The 16,957-nt window shown below is 43.1% G+C and overlaps 1 pseudogene; it reads right to left on the reverse strand.

Moving 5' to 3' along the window:
* LOC139274159 (zinc finger protein 850-like) overlaps positions 1-16,957 on the reverse strand; it is a 360,216-nt pseudogene that overhangs the window by 61,767 nt on the left and 281,492 nt on the right.

Genomic DNA, 16,957 nt, shown 5'->3' on the forward strand with positions numbered 1-16,957 from the left:
ATGACTTATGGTACTTGGGGCTGAACATTCAGATCCATCTGTGGATACACATAACATTGCATGTGTTAGTGGTTATTCAATTGTTGATTGCTGTATATCTCGTTCATGACATCTGTGGATGGGCCCGGTGAAGGAAAGCAAAAATATTGGCGAAAACAATAACCTGAGGAAGGGAAGGAGGGAAAAGCACATCTCTCAAACCAGGCCCATATCAAACTACTTATAGCAATCCAAAAAGGGTGGGGCATTATGCAGCTAGAGATAGGGAATACGTAATGGTAGTTTAAACCCAGACATAGCCAGGTCATTAGGACACTGGGATGCCGCAAGAGGTTCAATAGTCAGGATGCAATACTCGTGGCTGTCCAGAGGATCCCTGGATATGAATCCATAGGTAGAACATCTGGGTGTGGCTGTTGGGCACAGAAAGGATTGGTGACCAGGGACACGGGAGGGATTGATGTGGGAAGCAGATAGTTAATGGGAATGTTGTTTTAAAACACTGTAGCTATGTTGGAAGTCACATATTAGACTGCCCCCATAATTACAAAGCATGATGGGAAGCTTAGACAAATGTCAAAAGCATTAGGTCAGCAGTTAATAAGTAACAGTTGGTATAAAGATATTTCATAATACCTTGTTACAGAAACAATGGGTAAAGATGAAACCTTGTCACAGAGACAATGGGTAAAATGAAACGTTGTTACACAGACAATGGGTAAAGATGAAACCGTGTTACACAGAGAATGGGTAAAGATGAATCCTTGTTATACAGACAATGGGTAAAGATGATTCTTGTTATATAGACAATGGGTAAAGATAATTCTTGTTATATAGACAATGGGTAAAGATGAATCCTTGTTATACAGACAATGGGTAAAGATGATTCTTGTTATATAGACAATGGGTAAAGATGATTCTTGTTATTTATAGACAATGGGTAAAGATGATTCTTGTTACACAGACAATAGGTAAAGATGATTCTTGTTACACAGACAATGGGTAAAGATGATTCTTGTTATACAGACAATGGGTAAAGATGATTCTTGTTACACAGACAATGGGTAAAGATGATTCTTGTTATATAGACAATGGGTAAAGATGATTCTTGTTATATAGACAATGGGTAAAGATGAATCCTTGTTATACAGACAATGGGTAAAGATGATTCTTGTTATATAGACAATGGGTAAAGATGATTCTTGTTATACAGACAATGGATAAAGATGAAACCTTGCTGCACAGACAATTGGTAAAGATGAAAGCTTGTTGCACTGACAATGGGTAAAGATGAAACCTTGTTACACAGACAATGGGTAAAGATGATTCTTGTTATATAGACAATGGGTGAAGATGATTCTTGTTATATAGACAATGGGTAAAGATGAATCTTGTTATACAGACAATGGGTAAAGATGATTCTTGTTATATAGACAATGGGTGAAGATAATTCTTGTTATATTGACAATGGGTGAAGATGATTCTTGTTATATTGACAATGGGTGAAGATGATTCTTGTTATATAGACAATGGGTAAAGATGAATCTTGTTATACAGACAATGGGTAAAGATGATTCTTGTTATATAGACAATGGGTGAAGATAATTCTTGTTATATTGACAATGGGTGAAGATGATTCTTGTTATATTGACAATGGGTAAAGATGATTCTTGTTATATTGACAATGGGTGAAGATGATTCTTGTTATATTGACAATGGGTAAAGATGATTCTTGTTATATAGACAATGGGTAAGGATGATTCTTGTTGTATAGACAATGGGTAAAGATGAATCTTGTTATACAGACAATGGGTAAAGATGATTCTTGTTATACAGACAATGGGTAAAGATGATTCTTGTTATATTGACAATGGGTGAAGATGATTCTTGTTATATAGACAATGGGTAAAGATGATTCTTGTTATATCGACAATGGGTAAAGATGATTCTTGTTATATAGACAATGGGTAAGGATGATTCTTGTTGTATAGACAATGGGTAAAGATGAATCTTGTTATACAGACAATGGGTAAAGATGATTCTTGTTATATAGACAATGGGTGAAGATAATTCTTTTTATACAGACAATGGGTAAAGATGATTCTTGTTATACAGACAATGGGTAAAGATGATTCTTGTTATACAGACAATGGGTGAAGATGATTCTTGTTATATAGACAATGGGTAAAGATGATTCTTGTTATACAGACAATGGGTAAAGATGATTCTTGTTATATAGACAATGGGTAAAGATGATTCTTGTTATATTGACAATGGGTGACGATGATTCTTGTTATACAGACAATGGGTAAAGATGATTCTTGTTGTATAGACAATGGGTAAAGATGATTCTTGCTGTATAGACAATGGGTAAAGATGAAACCTTGTTCGAGGAACAACGGGCAAAGATGAAATCTTGTTACAGGGACAATGGGTAAAGATGAAACTTTGCTACACAGACAATGGGTAAATATGATTCTTGTTATATAGACAATGGGTAAAGATGATTCTTGTTATATAGACAATGGGTAAGGATGATTCTTGTTGTATAGACAATGGGTAAAGATGATTCTTGTTACACAGACAATGGGTAAAGATGAAACCTTGTTCGAGGAACAACGGGCAAAGATGAAATCTTGTTACAGGGACAATGGGTCAAGATGAAACTTTGCTACACAGACAATGGGTAAAGATGATTCTTGTTACACAGGCAATGGGTAAAGATGATTCTTGTTGCATAGACAATGGGTAAAGATGATTCTTGTTACACAGACAATGGGTAAAGATGAAATCTTGTTGCACTGACAATGGGTAAAGATGAAAACTTGTTGCGGAGACAATGGGTAAAGATGAAAACTTGTTACACAGGCAATGGGTAAAGATGATTCTTGTTGCATAGACAATGGGTAAAGATGATTCTTGTTATACAGACAATGGGTAAAGATGATTCTTGTTATACAGACAATGGGTAAAGATGAAACCTTGCTCGAGGAACAACGGGCAAAGATGAAATCTTGTTACAGGGACAATGGGTAAAGATGAAACCTTGTTACACAGTCAATGGGTAAAGATGAAACCTTGCTACACAGACAATGGGTAAAGATGAAACCTTGTTAGAGGGACAATAAGTAAAGATGATACCTTGCTCCACAGACAATGGGTAAAGATGAAACTTGTTACAGGGACAATGAGTAAAGATGGGGACGAATGTCAAAGAATGAGAAAAGAAAATGAGGAAAAATAAATAAGAAAATAATTAGAAAAAGGAAACGAAGTACTTAATGAAAAATTAAATTCAGTAAAATGTGAAAAAGGCACCGCAGTACTAAAAGGAAGATCAGAACCAAGTGCCCCAATAATGAAGAAATTATTTTAGGGATGGATGTATTAGAAGAGCTGGGTTCCATATAGACGCAAGGCAGAGATAGGCTATCTGGCCAATTACCACGGGGAACATGAAACGTAAATCAGGACTGCAAGTAAGCCTCAAAAAGACACAGATAGGTCAGACTTCCATGCAATACTTGGGACATACCATCCAACAACGGCATAGGGCTATGTCTGTTGACCAACGGACAGCAAAGAAATGTTCAGGCCAATTAATGTAAGGGGAGTCAGGCAAGTTTCAGAACTTTTTAACTATTGCCGGATTTCTATCCCAAGGTTCACATCCTTAGTGGCCCCCATTCAGGATCTCATAAAAGGAGGGAAGCCCCATTACAACCAGCCACCTGGGGACCAGAACAGGACTTGGTATATATGCAAGTGAAGCAAGCCCTGACCAGTGCCCCAGCTTTGGGGTTGCGCGATACGAATAAATCGTTCCACCTCTACTGTGATAATGAATGAGATTTTTACAATGCTATACTGGTACAAGAACATGGAAATAGGAAATGACCAGTAGCCTATTACTCCACCCACCAATCACCGGTAGTGGCTGGACTACCTTGATGTGTAGCGGCCTTAGATTGTGCCACCTGGGCAGTTCGTGTCAGTGAGCCAGTTTTGAAGGTCGGACAGACCATATTACACACCCAGCATACTTTAGTAGAACTATTGAACACAGGAAAGTTGAGGGCAGCCTGGGAAGCAGTGCTTACTCCCAAAGATAAATCCGTTTAAATTATTCAAGACCTTGGGGTGAACCCTACAACTGGAGTTTTGACTTAAGGGACAGGGCTTAAGTGTGAGTCAGTAGTACAAGAAGAGGAGAGTTGTGAGGTGGAGGTTACACCATTGGAAGGATCCATTTCAGGTTCTCATCACTCGTGAAATGTGTGTATGCTTAGACATGAGAGAAGGGCGTTGCTGGAAACACTGGTCACAGATAAAACCATTTGAAATGGAATGAAAATCTGTTTCAGACAAAAGGAGGGCCACCAGCCAATGCCATAATTATTTTGTTGCAGATAAAGGATACGACGACTGAACATCATCCTGGAAGAACTTGGGATCCTCCTCCTGGTATTCCAGGGAAGATGCCTAAAGCAAACTTTGGAACCGAAAAATGGATTGGTTTTGGTCCCAACAGGAAATGTAATGTATGATAACGTACACCATGATTTGGCACCCATGATACTAGACTTGACAAGCATAGGACTTCCCCAGTGGTGCTCAAATAAAACCCAAAAGCAGTCTCAAAAACTAAGCAGACAAGTTCTGGAACAAGGGGTTAAAGGGAACGGCCGTGCCCCAGGCCAACACTACAAACGGCGAACAGGAGAGATATGCTTAATAATGTGGTGGCCATATTTAACACTGGAACCTCAATAGCTAATACGATTGATTTCGCAACCCAGGACAGAAATATTCTGGGCTCCAGAATTAAAGAAATTCTATGGGAGAAGAATCAGAACCAGGACTCCCAATTGACTGAGGATCAGGTCCTTACCGGTCAGCTTCAGGACATGGCTACTGTTCTCGAGGCACATGCCCAAACCATGAATAAAATTATTAAGGAAGACCAGAAGGCCTCTGAGGATACTGCAAGGAATGATGCTTATAGCACATTTGGAAATTGTGTAATGCACAAACCAGGAAAAATTTTGCCCAGATAATGAAAGGTGAGGTGCCCTTATGGATTAGCAATGAGCAATTGGCTAATCTATCCCATCAAAGGGAAACTATCCCAGGATGCCAACTCAAGGGAATGGTGTGGGTATACCCCACCCAAACTGAATGTAAAGTGAACGGTGGCAGTCTGCTGGGACTGGTACTTGCAATACCAATGATTGTACTGGAACAGAGCCTCGAGAGGTATATTGAGTCCAAAACATCGGAATAATTTAGGGAAATACATACATAACGTACCATGAGACATTACCTTATGCAGTAACATATGGACATAGTTTAGTGGGAACCAAGTTGCAAGGTTGTGCCACCCATCAGGGAACAACAACTTGCCCTCAGAAAATGAGTTTTGACCCAATTACAGCCTGTGGATTTAAAATATTAAAGAATGGGATCAACTGTATTATAGAGGCCATTAGAGCCGGTTTAACAGCAACGTGGGTTACTTATGTCAACAAAGGAGAGTACAGTGTAACTACTAACCAGAAAACTTTTGAGTACACAGACCAGATCTGTGAGATCCCCAGCCCGGTGTTCTGTTTCACCCCAGAGGTACCGGTGAGGATTGGATAAGAAGAACTGATCAATATACACAGACGAGAGTCCACTTCATTCCAGGTGTCTGAAGGCATGAAGAAAGAACAACCAAACTACATCAGCAAATTTGGGTACGATGCCAGAACTCATGGTGGAGCTACGGAAAAAGATTGCCGAGTCCCAGAAGAGGTAGTACGCACTCCAGCAACAGAACAAGGTCACCACTTGGTGGGATGACTTATGGGACTGGGGGCTGAACATTCAGATCCATCTGTAGATCCACGTAACATTTCATGTGTTAGTGGTGATTCAATTGTCGATTGCTGTATATCTCCTTCATGACATCTGTGGATGGGCCCGGTGAAGGAAAGCCAAAATATTGGCTAAAGCAATAAACTGAGTAAGGGAAGGAGGGAAAAGCACACCTCTCAAACCAGGCCTGTATCAAAAGTATTTAGAGCAATCCAAGAAAGGAAAGGCATTATGCAGCTAGAGATAGGGTATACATAATGGTAGTTTAAACCCAAACATAGCCAGGTCAGTAGGACACTGGTGATGCCGCAAGAGGTTCAATAGTCAGGATGCAACACTTGTGGCTGTCCAGAGGATCCCTGGATATGAAACCATAGGTAGAACATCTGGGTGTGGCTGTTGGGCATGGAAAGGATTCCTGAGCAGGGTCACGGAGGGATTGATGTGGGAAGCACATGGTTAATGGGAATGTTGTTTTAAAACACTGTAGCTACATTGGAAGCCATATATTAGACTGCCACCATAATTACAAGGCATGATGGGAAGCTTGGCCAAATGACACAAGCATCAGGTCAGCAGTTAATAAGTAACAGTTGGTATAAAGACGTTTCAAGATATCTTGTTACAGAGGCAATGGGTAAAGATGAAACCTTGTTACAGAGGCAATGGGTAAAGATGAAACCTTGTTATAAAGACAATGGGTAAAGATGGAACCTTGTTACAGAGATAATGGGTAAAGATGAAACCTTGTTACAGAGGCAATGGGTAAAGATGAAACCTTGTTACAGAGATAATGGGTAAAGATGGAACCTTGTTACAGAGACAATGGGTAAAGATGGAACCTTGTTATAGAGACAATGGGTAAAGATGAAACCTTGTTACAGAGATAATGGGTAAAGATGAAACCTTGTTATAGAGGCAATGGGTAAAGATGGAACCTTGTTACAGAGACAATGGGTAAAGATGAAACCTTGTTACAGAGACAATGGGTAAAGATGAAACCTTGTTACAGAGACAATGGGTAAAGATTAAACCTTGTTACAGAGGCAATGGGTAAAGATGAAACCTTGTTACAGAGACAATGGGTAAAGATTAAACCTTGTTACAGAGACAATGGTTAAAGATGAAACCTTGTTACACAGACAATGGGTAAAGATGAAACCTTGTTACAGAGACAATGGGTAAAGATTAAACCTTGTTACAGAGACAATGGTTAAAGATGAAACCTTGTTACAGAGACAATGGGTAAAGATGAAACTTTATTCGAGGCAATGGGCAAACCCAAGACAATTGAGGTAACAGCATACATCTGCTAAAACTTACTTGATTAACAATTGAGCAACTGTCAGCATCCTTTTCAACGACTGAGTTTCACTTCCACTTGATTATGTATAAATACATTGCCACAACCACTGTAAAGTTGAGAGACTTCAGGACGCCGAACGCTCTCCTCTGCATACTTGCATTAAATAACTCTCGTATTGTGGATGATAAGTGACTTGAGTGATGTTTTTCCCACAACACCCTTGTTTATCAATTTCTTGGTCCTCCTTTGCTGAATTCTAAAATCTTCAATCCTCAAGCTTACTTCTCTTTTTGGCAACATTATACCTTTCATCTAACACTAACTTTAACTTCTCTTGTTAGACACGGTTGGATCACTTTTCCTGTGGGGTTTTTGTGCATTAAAGGAATATAATTTGGTTGTAAATTATGTATTAATGCTAGCTATTGCTTTACTACCGCTATAGCTTTTAATGTAGTTCCCCAATCTACCTTAGCCAGATTCCCCTTATACCCACATAGTTTCCTTTGTTTAGATTTAAGACCCTAGTTTTGGATTTAAATAAATCACTTTCAAACTTAATGTAAAATTCTATCATATTATGGTCACTCTTCCCTATGGGTCCCTTTACTACAAGGTTATAAATTAACCGTTTCTTATTGCACAATACTAGATCTGAAATAGCCGGTTCTCTAGTTGGTTCCTCAACATGCTGATCTGGAAAAATTTCTTGTATACCTTCCATGAATTCATCCTCCATGCTATTACTGTAAATTTGGTTTGCCCAGTCTATATGCAGGTTAAAGTCCCCCATGATTATTGTATTACCTTTGTTTTATGCACCACCAATTTCCTGATTTATACAGTGCCACTACAATTTGGTGGCCATCAATGTTTCCTACTCTTTGCTGTTTTGTAGCTCCACCCAAACTGATTCTTCTACTTGATTTTATGAGCCAAGGTCCTTTCCCTCTGTCTTTATCCCATTCTTTATTATAAGGGCTACTCCTCCTCCTTTTCCATTTTGCTCTCTTCTAAAAGTTACGTATCCTGGAATATTTGGTTCCCAACCATAGTCACTTTGCTACTATGTCTCTGCAATTGCTGTTAGATCAAACCTATTAATTTCTATCTGCGCTATTAATTAATCTATTTTGTTATGAATACTTTGTGTATTCAGATATAATGCCTTTAGCTTTGACTTTTTCTATTTTTCCCTGGTCACCTGAGTCAGTAATAACCTATTACCTTTGTTACTCTGTCTCTTCCTTCAACACTCTGCTTACTTTTACCCAAAACTCTGCTCTATTCTAGAGCCCTGACCTATCTCATTAATTTTACTCATATCTAAACCGTGCTGTATACTTTCATGTATCCTCCTCCTCCGTGCCCTCTTCCCCCCCACCCACCTTCATTGTTTTAAAGCCATGTTAACTGCCCTAGTTATTCCATTCACCACAACACTGGTTTCTGCCCAATTCAAGTGGAGCCCATCCCAGCAGAACAGCTTCCTTGTACCCCATGAAGCAAAACCCCTGCCTCCCACACCACATTTAACATTCCAATCTGCTTATCCCTACACCAATTGGTGTATGGCTCATGTAACAATCCAGAGATTATTATCTTTGAGGTTCAGCTTTATCATTTGGACCCAAACCTCTCAAAACTCTTTCAGCAGAACCTCATTCCTAGCTCTACATATGTCATTAGTTTCTACATTGTCCACAACTGGATCCTCCCCTTCCCACCCCAAAGTTCTGACTCTGAGCTGCCCCAGAGAGAGGGCAGTGTGTGATGTCACTGTTGGGTGCAGTATATTCAGTGTCTGACCCTGAGCTGCCCCAGGGAGAGGGCAGTGTGTGATGTCCCCGTTGGGTGCAGCATGTTCAGTATCTGACCCTGAGCTGCCCTCATTCCTCCTGCTCTCGGGGGCAGTCACACTCCTCTCAGTCACAAATTGGAGGAACAGTATCATCTACTGGACAGCGGCGGTATTTCAAGGCAATCATGTCCGGCTCCATCCCAGAGAAATCAAAAACCAACCTGCAGATTCAATTAATTTTATCAATGGTTCAACAAAGTTTAGCTCCATTTGTTGCAGCTTTCAGTAAATGAAGCCCTTTAAACAGTGAAGTATGGATGCAAACACAATCAGCATTATTTTTATCTGACCCTTTTTCCATTGACTAATTGGTCCAATATCCAGAATATTAAACAGTCCCTTTATAGGGGTAATCAATATCAGCAGAAAGAAACCTCAGCTGTCAGAACGAATCAGTCTGGGATAACAGCAGAATCCAAACCCTGCAGGCACTTGTGAACTCGCTGATGTCTCTGCAGGTTGGATATCTGAGTGAATCCCTTCCCACACACGGAGCAGGTGAACGGCCTTTGCCCAGTGTGAACTCGCTGCTGTTTCAGCAGGTGGAATGACCGAAGGAATGCCTTCCCAGACTTGGAGCAGATGAACGGCCTCTCCCCAGTGTGAAGTCGCTGGTGCATCAGCAGGATGGATGAGGTAGTGAATCCCTTCCCACACACGGAGCAGGTGAACGGTTTCTCCCCAGTGTGAACTCGCTGATGTGTCAGCAGGCGGGATGACACAGCGAATCCCTTCCCACACTCAGAGCAGGTGAATGGCCTCTTCCCAGTGTGAACTCGCTGATGTGTCAGCAGGTGGGATGACTGACTGAATCCCTTCCCACACGTGGAACAGGTAAATGGCCTCTCCCCAGTGTGAACTCGCTGGTGTGTCAGCAGATTGCATTTCAAAGTGAATCCCCTTCCACACTCAGAGCAGGTGAATGACTTCTCCCCACCGTGACTGCGCCGATGAATTTCCAGATCAGATTGGTAATTAAATCTCTTCCCACAGTCCCCACATTCCCACAGTTTCTCCATGGTGCGGGTGTCGTTGTGTCTCTCCAGGTTGGACGATCAGTTGAAGCCTCGTCCACACACACAACACGTGTACAGTTTCTCCCCGCTGTGAATGGTGCAATGTTTTTTCAGGCTGTGCAACTGGTTAAATCTCTTTCCACAGTCCGTGCACTGGAACACTCTCACTCAGGTATGTGTGTCTCGGTGCTTTTCCAGTCACACTGATGTTTGAAATCTGTTCCCACAGACAGAATAGACAAACATTTCTCCTTCCATATTGAAGGCCGATAATATTCAAGTCTTGATGAATCGAGTGATTCCGTCAGATCTTGATGTTTGGTTTGAGTTTCTCATCTGCAAACCCTCCCCTTTTAACACCCTGGAAAAGGAGTTTACAAAAATCATTACTGCAAGTACGGGACAGAAATACAGAACAGAATGGAACATTATTTCCTCCCTTGTTCCCCCAAAGCTGTAAATCCCCATCCCATGCACTCTCTGTCCATCCATCTTGAAATTCAAACACATCGCACATCTGAAGACAGGTTGTCCTCTGCTCCCAATTTTGGATCTGGAATAAAAACAGAAAATGCTGGAAAGCTCAGCAGGGCAGGCAGCATTTGTGGAGAGGTAGTTTTAATTCTCCACTGCACTCCCACTCCAACCTCTGTCTCTCTGGTCTCCTACACTGTTCCAACGAAGCTGAACGCAAGCTTGAGGAACAGCACCTCATCTTTTGTTTAGGCACTTTACAGCCTCCTGGACTCAACATTGAGTTCAAAAATTTCAGAGCATAACTGCTGCCAATTTTGGATTCCCCCCCCACCCAAGAGCCTGTTTCTTCTTTTTCTCTCTCTTAAAGCAATTGGTCATTATCCCATCATTCACACCCTATCTTGACTAATGTTTTTCTAACTCCTGGAATTACCATTTGAATTTGGGCGATCATCTCTTTTGTCTCTCTAATCTCTCCTGTCTTCCAACCTATCACAGACCTTCCCCTTTCAGTGCTTGTTAAAAATCTGTTCTTTTCGAACACTCTCCAGTTCTGACGAATGGTCATCGACCCTGCTTCCTCTCCACAGATGCTGCCTCACCTGCTGTGATTTACTGCATTTTTATTTCGGTTCTACACTCACTAGTTCCCCTCTCCTCCCCTGAAGATGCTGACTCTGGTTGGGTTGAGTTCTACACTCACTGGTTCCCCTCCCTCTCCTCCCCTGAAGGTGCTGACTCTGGCTGGGTTCAGTTCTAAACTTACTGGTCCTCCTCCCTCTCCTCCCCTGAAGGTGCTGACTCTGGCTGGGTTCAGTTCTACACTTACTGGTCCTCCTCCCCTGAAGGTGCTGACTCTGGCTGGGTTCAGTTCTACACTCACTGGTTCCCCTCCCTCTCCTCCCCTGAAGGTGCTGACTCTGGCTGGGTTCACTGGTCCCTGAATGGCCACCACACGTTAAAAAAAATCCACGCATAGGCATCTTCCACCCTTCAAGATTTAGTTCGGGACCTGGAATTTTAAGTCCTTCATTGAAACACGCCTGAACTTTTTGACGTGAAAGCAAGCCATCCTCGATTCAAGGGATTGCCTCATCATAGGATGGAGGGACAGCCTATGATGATCATCACTGGACCCTGAAGCCCCGCGCACATTCGCTCTTTTGCAAAGATGGCCACGCATGTGCTCCACTGCTCCATAAATCTCAATGGCGGCGAACAAACCTGCAGCTGTCCTTTACAAAGATGGCCGTCAGCCTGGGCCTTTTACGGAGAAAAAGCCCCGGAGTTGCAAATTCTGGAACTGTAGTTCCTGATTCCGGGTTTGCGACCTATACCCGGTGTTTAGGAAGCCTACCTACCGGGTGCGTTACCGCTTGCGCCTCGATGGTTCGGATTCCGCTGCAAACTGCATTTCCGGCCTGTGCCCGCTCACAGCCCTCGCCCACCTCTGATCAAAGTCACACTGCGCATGCTCCAAATACAGACGGGGCACTGGACTCCCCCCGCGTGACTCGGGTACATTCCGCCCGCGGGACACAGGCCATGAGATGTCCTCCTGACGTCACAGGGAGGCGGCGGTTCTGCGCAAGTACGCAAGCGCGAGGTTTGAAATGAAAAAACCCAACCTGGCATGTTTATTTTTAATAATATGATGAAGCTGAGAATTGTATAATAAAAAGCAACCGAAAGGTGCAAATCTGTCATGAATTAATCGCGTTTTTTAAAGTTCTGTCCTCAGTTGCCAGGGGAGACGCGTTCGGTCCGCGAGCCGCGGAAAGGAAGTGACGTAAGAAACGCTGCCGGTGGGGGTTGCCAGGAGCGACGGCCAGGCTGTGCCGAACATACAATGTAGGCGCGGAGGCACCAGATGGGGGTGAAGGGGCGGGAGCAAGGCGATTCTGAGGGTCCAGCTGGGAGTGGGCGGGGCTACAGGGGATGAGGCCACAGAGGGTGTGGCTACAGGGGAGGGGAGGGGCGACAGGGGAGGGGAGTGGCTACATTTTGACAATCGCTACTGTGAAGCGTCTCGGGATGTTTTAATATCTTAAAGGCGCTATATAAATGCAAGTCCTTGTTAACGCCACACCCTTCCGTGCACCCCCTATCTCCTGCCCAGTATAGCATAGAGCTGACCGACCTGGGGAGACCTCACAGTTTCGCTCCTGGTCTGTGCTAGGTTAAGAGAGAAAGTTTCAATTAGCAGAGACCAGTTGGGCCGAATGGCCCGTTTCTGTGCTGTGAAATGTTATGGGAGGGCCGTCAAGTGGAGCTGACAGTGCACTCTGATTGCGGGATCTTTCTAGGTTTGCCTTTCAGAACATTACATGCAGGACAGATCGAGGCCATGGGCTAAAGGAGGGACACTTCCCCACCGGCTCCCCATAACCCCTATCGTTTAAGAAACTGTCTATTTTTGTCAAATTTGTTCAATGTCCCAGCTTCCACAACTCTCTGAGGCAGTGAATTCCACAGATTTACAACCCTCAGTGAAGAAATTCCTCCTCATCTCAGTTTTAAATGGGGGGCCCCTTATTCTAAGATCATGCCCCCTAGTTCTAGTCTCCCCCATCAGAGGAAACATCCTCTCTGCATCCACCTTGTCAAGCCCCCTCATAATCTTATACATTTCTATAAGATCACCTCTCATTCTTCTGAATTCCAATGATTAGAGGCCCAACCTACTCAATCTTTCCTCATAAGTCAACCCCCTCATCTCTGGAATCAACCTTGTGAACCTTCTCTGAACTGCCTCCAAAGCAAGAATATCCTTTCGTAAATATGGAAACCAAAACTGCACGCAGTATTCAAGGTGTGGCCTCACCAATATCCTGTACAACTGTAGCAAGACTTACCTGCTTTTATACTCCATCCCCTTTGCGATAAAGGCCAAGATTCCATTGGCCTTCCTGATCACTTGCTGTACCTGCATACTTACCTTTTGTGTTTCATGCACAAGTACCCCCAGGTCCCGCTATACTGCAGCACACTGCAATCTTTCTCCATTTAAATAATAACTTGCTCTTTGATTTTTTTTCTGCCAAAGTGCATTACCTCACACTTTCCAACTTTTTTGCCCACTCACTTAGCCTGTCTGAGTCCTCCTCACACACTGCTTTTCCTCCCATCTTTGTATCATCAGCAAGCTTGACTACGTTACACTCGGTCCCTTCTTCCAAGTTGTTAATAGATTGTAAATAGTTGGGGTCTCAGCACTGATCCCTGCGGCAACCCAAGAATGAACCATTTATCCCGATTCTCTGTTTTCTGTTCGTTAGCCAATCCTCTATCCATGCTAATATATTTCCCCCAACCCCGTGAACTTTTATCTTGTGCAGTAACCTTTTATGTGGCACCTTGTCAAATGCCTTCTGGAAATCCAAATACACCACATCCACTGGTTCCCCTTTATCCATCCTGTTCCTTACATCCTCAAAGAATTCCAGCAAATTTGTCAAACATGACTTCCCCTTCATAAATCCATGCTGACTCTGCCTGACAGAATTTTGCTTTTTCAAATGTCCTGCTGCTGCTTCTTTAATAATGGACTCCAACATTTTCCCAAACACAGATGTTAGGCTAACTGGTCTGTAGTTACCTGCTTTTTGCCTGCCTCCTTTTTTTAAATAGGGGCATTACATTTGCAGTTTTCCAATCTGCTGGGACATCCCCAGAATCCAGGGAATTTTGGTAAATTACAACCAATGCAGCCACAATCCCTGCCGCTACTTCTTTTAAGACCCGAGGATGCAAGCCATCAGGTCCAGGGGATTTATCTGCCTTCAGTCCCATTATCTTACTGACTACCACCTCCTTAGTGATTGTGATTGTGTTAAGTTCTTCCCTCGCTATAGCCCCTTGATTATCCACTGTTGGAATATTGTTCTACCGTAAAGACTGATAAAAAATATCTGTTCAGAGTTTCTCCCACCTCCATGTTCCCCATTACTAATTCCTCGGTCTCGTCCTTTAAGGGACCAACAGTTACTCTAGTCACTCTATATACCTATAGAAACTCTTGCTATCTGTTTTTATATTTCGTTCTAGTTTACTTCCATAGTCTATCTTCCTTTTCTTAATCATTTTTTTAGTCATTCTTTGTTGGCTTTTAAATACTTCCCAATCTTCTGTCCTCCCACTAGTTTTGGCCACATTGTATGCCCTTGTTTTTAATTGGATACCATCCTTTATTTCTTTAGTTAGCCACGGATGGCTATCTTTTCTCTTACCTTTTCCTCCTCACTGGAATATATTTTTCTTGAGAGTTGTGAAATATCTCCTTAAATGTACAACACTGTTCATCACCTCTGGTACTTTTGCCAAATCTATGTCTTCTGGTTACCGACACTCCTGCCATTCGAAACAGTTTCTTCTTATTTACTCTTATCAAACCCCTCCATGATTTTAAAGACCTATCAAATCTCCTCTTAACATTCTCTGCTCTGAGGAGAACAACCCCAGCTTCTCCAGTCTCTCTATATAACTGAAGTCACTCATCCCTGATACCAATCTGGTCAATCTCCTCTTAACCTTCTTTGATCAAAGGAGAACAATCCCAACTTCTCCAGTCTCCCCACATAACTGAGGCCTATCATCCTTGATGGCATTCTAGTAAATTTCTTCTGCATCCTCTCTGAGGCATTGGCATCCTTCCCAATGTGCCCAGCTGAGGCCTAACCAATGTTTTATAAAAGGTTTAGCAATAATCTCCTTGCCTTTGTACTCTATGACTCTATCAATACAGCCAAGGAACCCACATGCTTTTTATAATAAAAGCAAAATTCTACGGCTGCTGGAATCTGAAATAAGAGCAGAAAATGGTGGAAATCTCAGCGGGTCAGGCCGCATCTGTGGAGAGAAACAGAGTTAACGTTTCAGGTCGATGACCCTTTGTACTCCTCTATTCATGTCCACGATCCCATAAGCATTTTTAACCGCATTCTCAACCTTCCCTGCCACCTTCAATGATTTGTGGACATTTACCCCAAATGTCTCTGTTCATGCACCCTTTTAGGATTGTACCCTGTTACTTGAAATTTTTCTCCTCATTTTTCTGCCTTAATGTATCACTTTGCACTTTTCCGCATTCAATTTAATCTTTTTTTTAAAATTTGTTTATGGGATATGGGCGACGCTGGCAAGGCCAGCATTTATTGACCATCCCTAATTGCTCTCGAGAAGGTGGTGGTGAGCCTCCTTCTTGAATCGCTGCATTCCATGTGGTGAAGGTACTCCCACAGTGTTGTTAGGAGGGGAGTTCCAGGTTTTTGACCCAGTGATGATGAAGGAACGGTGATATACTTCCAAGTCAGTATTGCGTGTAACTTTGAGGGGAACATGGAGGTGGTGGTGTTCCCATGTGCCTGCTGCCCTTGTCCTTCTAAGTGGTAGAGGTTGTGGATTTGAGAGGTGCTGCTGAAGAAGCCTTGGCGAATTGCTGCAGTGCATCTTGTAGATGGTACACACTGCAGCCATGGTAATGGTGGTGGAGGGAGTGATCATCATAGGCAATCCCTCGAAATCGAGGAGGACCTGCTTCCATTCTAATAGTGAGTTCTCAGGTGACTGTACAGTCCAATATGGGAATTAATCTCTGTCACAAGAAGGAAAGGGTAGGTGAGGAGTCTGGTTTGATGCACGTTCCTTCCTCTATCTGCGTTTGGTTTCTGCATGCTCTCGGCGACGAGACTCAAGGTACTCAGCGCCCTCCTGGATGCACTTCCTCAACTTAGGGCGGTCTTGGGCCAGGGACTCTCTAGTGTCAGTGGGGATGTTGCACTTTATCAAGGAGGCTTTGAGGGTGTCTTTGAAACGTTTTCTCTGCCCACCTGGGGCTTGCTTGCCGTGTAGGTGTTCCGAATAGAGCGCTTGCTTTGGGAGTCTCGTGTCGAGCAGATGATGTGACCCACCCAATGGACCTGGTAGAATGTGGTCAGTGCTTTGATGCTGGGGATGTTGGCCTGATCAAGAACACTGACGTTGGTGCATCTATCCTCCCAGTGGATTTACAGGATCTTGCGGATGCAGCACTGGTAGTACTTCTCCAGCACTTTGAGGTGTCTACTGTATATGGTCCATGTCTCTGAGCCATATAGGAGGGCGGGTATCACTACTGCCCTATAGACCATAAGCTTCCAATGAAAGGAGCAGTTTGAAGATCTCCTTAATCGAGACTCTGCCTTTGACACGTGCATCCTTGACTCCATCCCGCAGCATGCTACCTGCCACCATCTCAGCAAAACTCCAGCCCTGCACGAGGTAGAAAAGGCCATCCATTAGCTCAAGAACAACAAGGCATCAAGAGGAGGGAGTAAATATTTAAGGTGGTGGATGGGGTGCCAATCAAGTGGGCTCATTTCCCCTGGATGGTGTCACACTTCTTGAGTGTTGTTGCACCTGCTCTCATCAAGGCAAGTGGAGATTATTCTATCGTATTCC

Source organism: Pristiophorus japonicus, chromosome 9 (assembly GCF_044704955.1).
Source record: "Pristiophorus japonicus isolate sPriJap1 chromosome 9, sPriJap1.hap1, whole genome shotgun sequence".
NCBI lineage: Eukaryota > Metazoa > Chordata > Chondrichthyes > Pristiophoridae > Pristiophorus > Pristiophorus japonicus.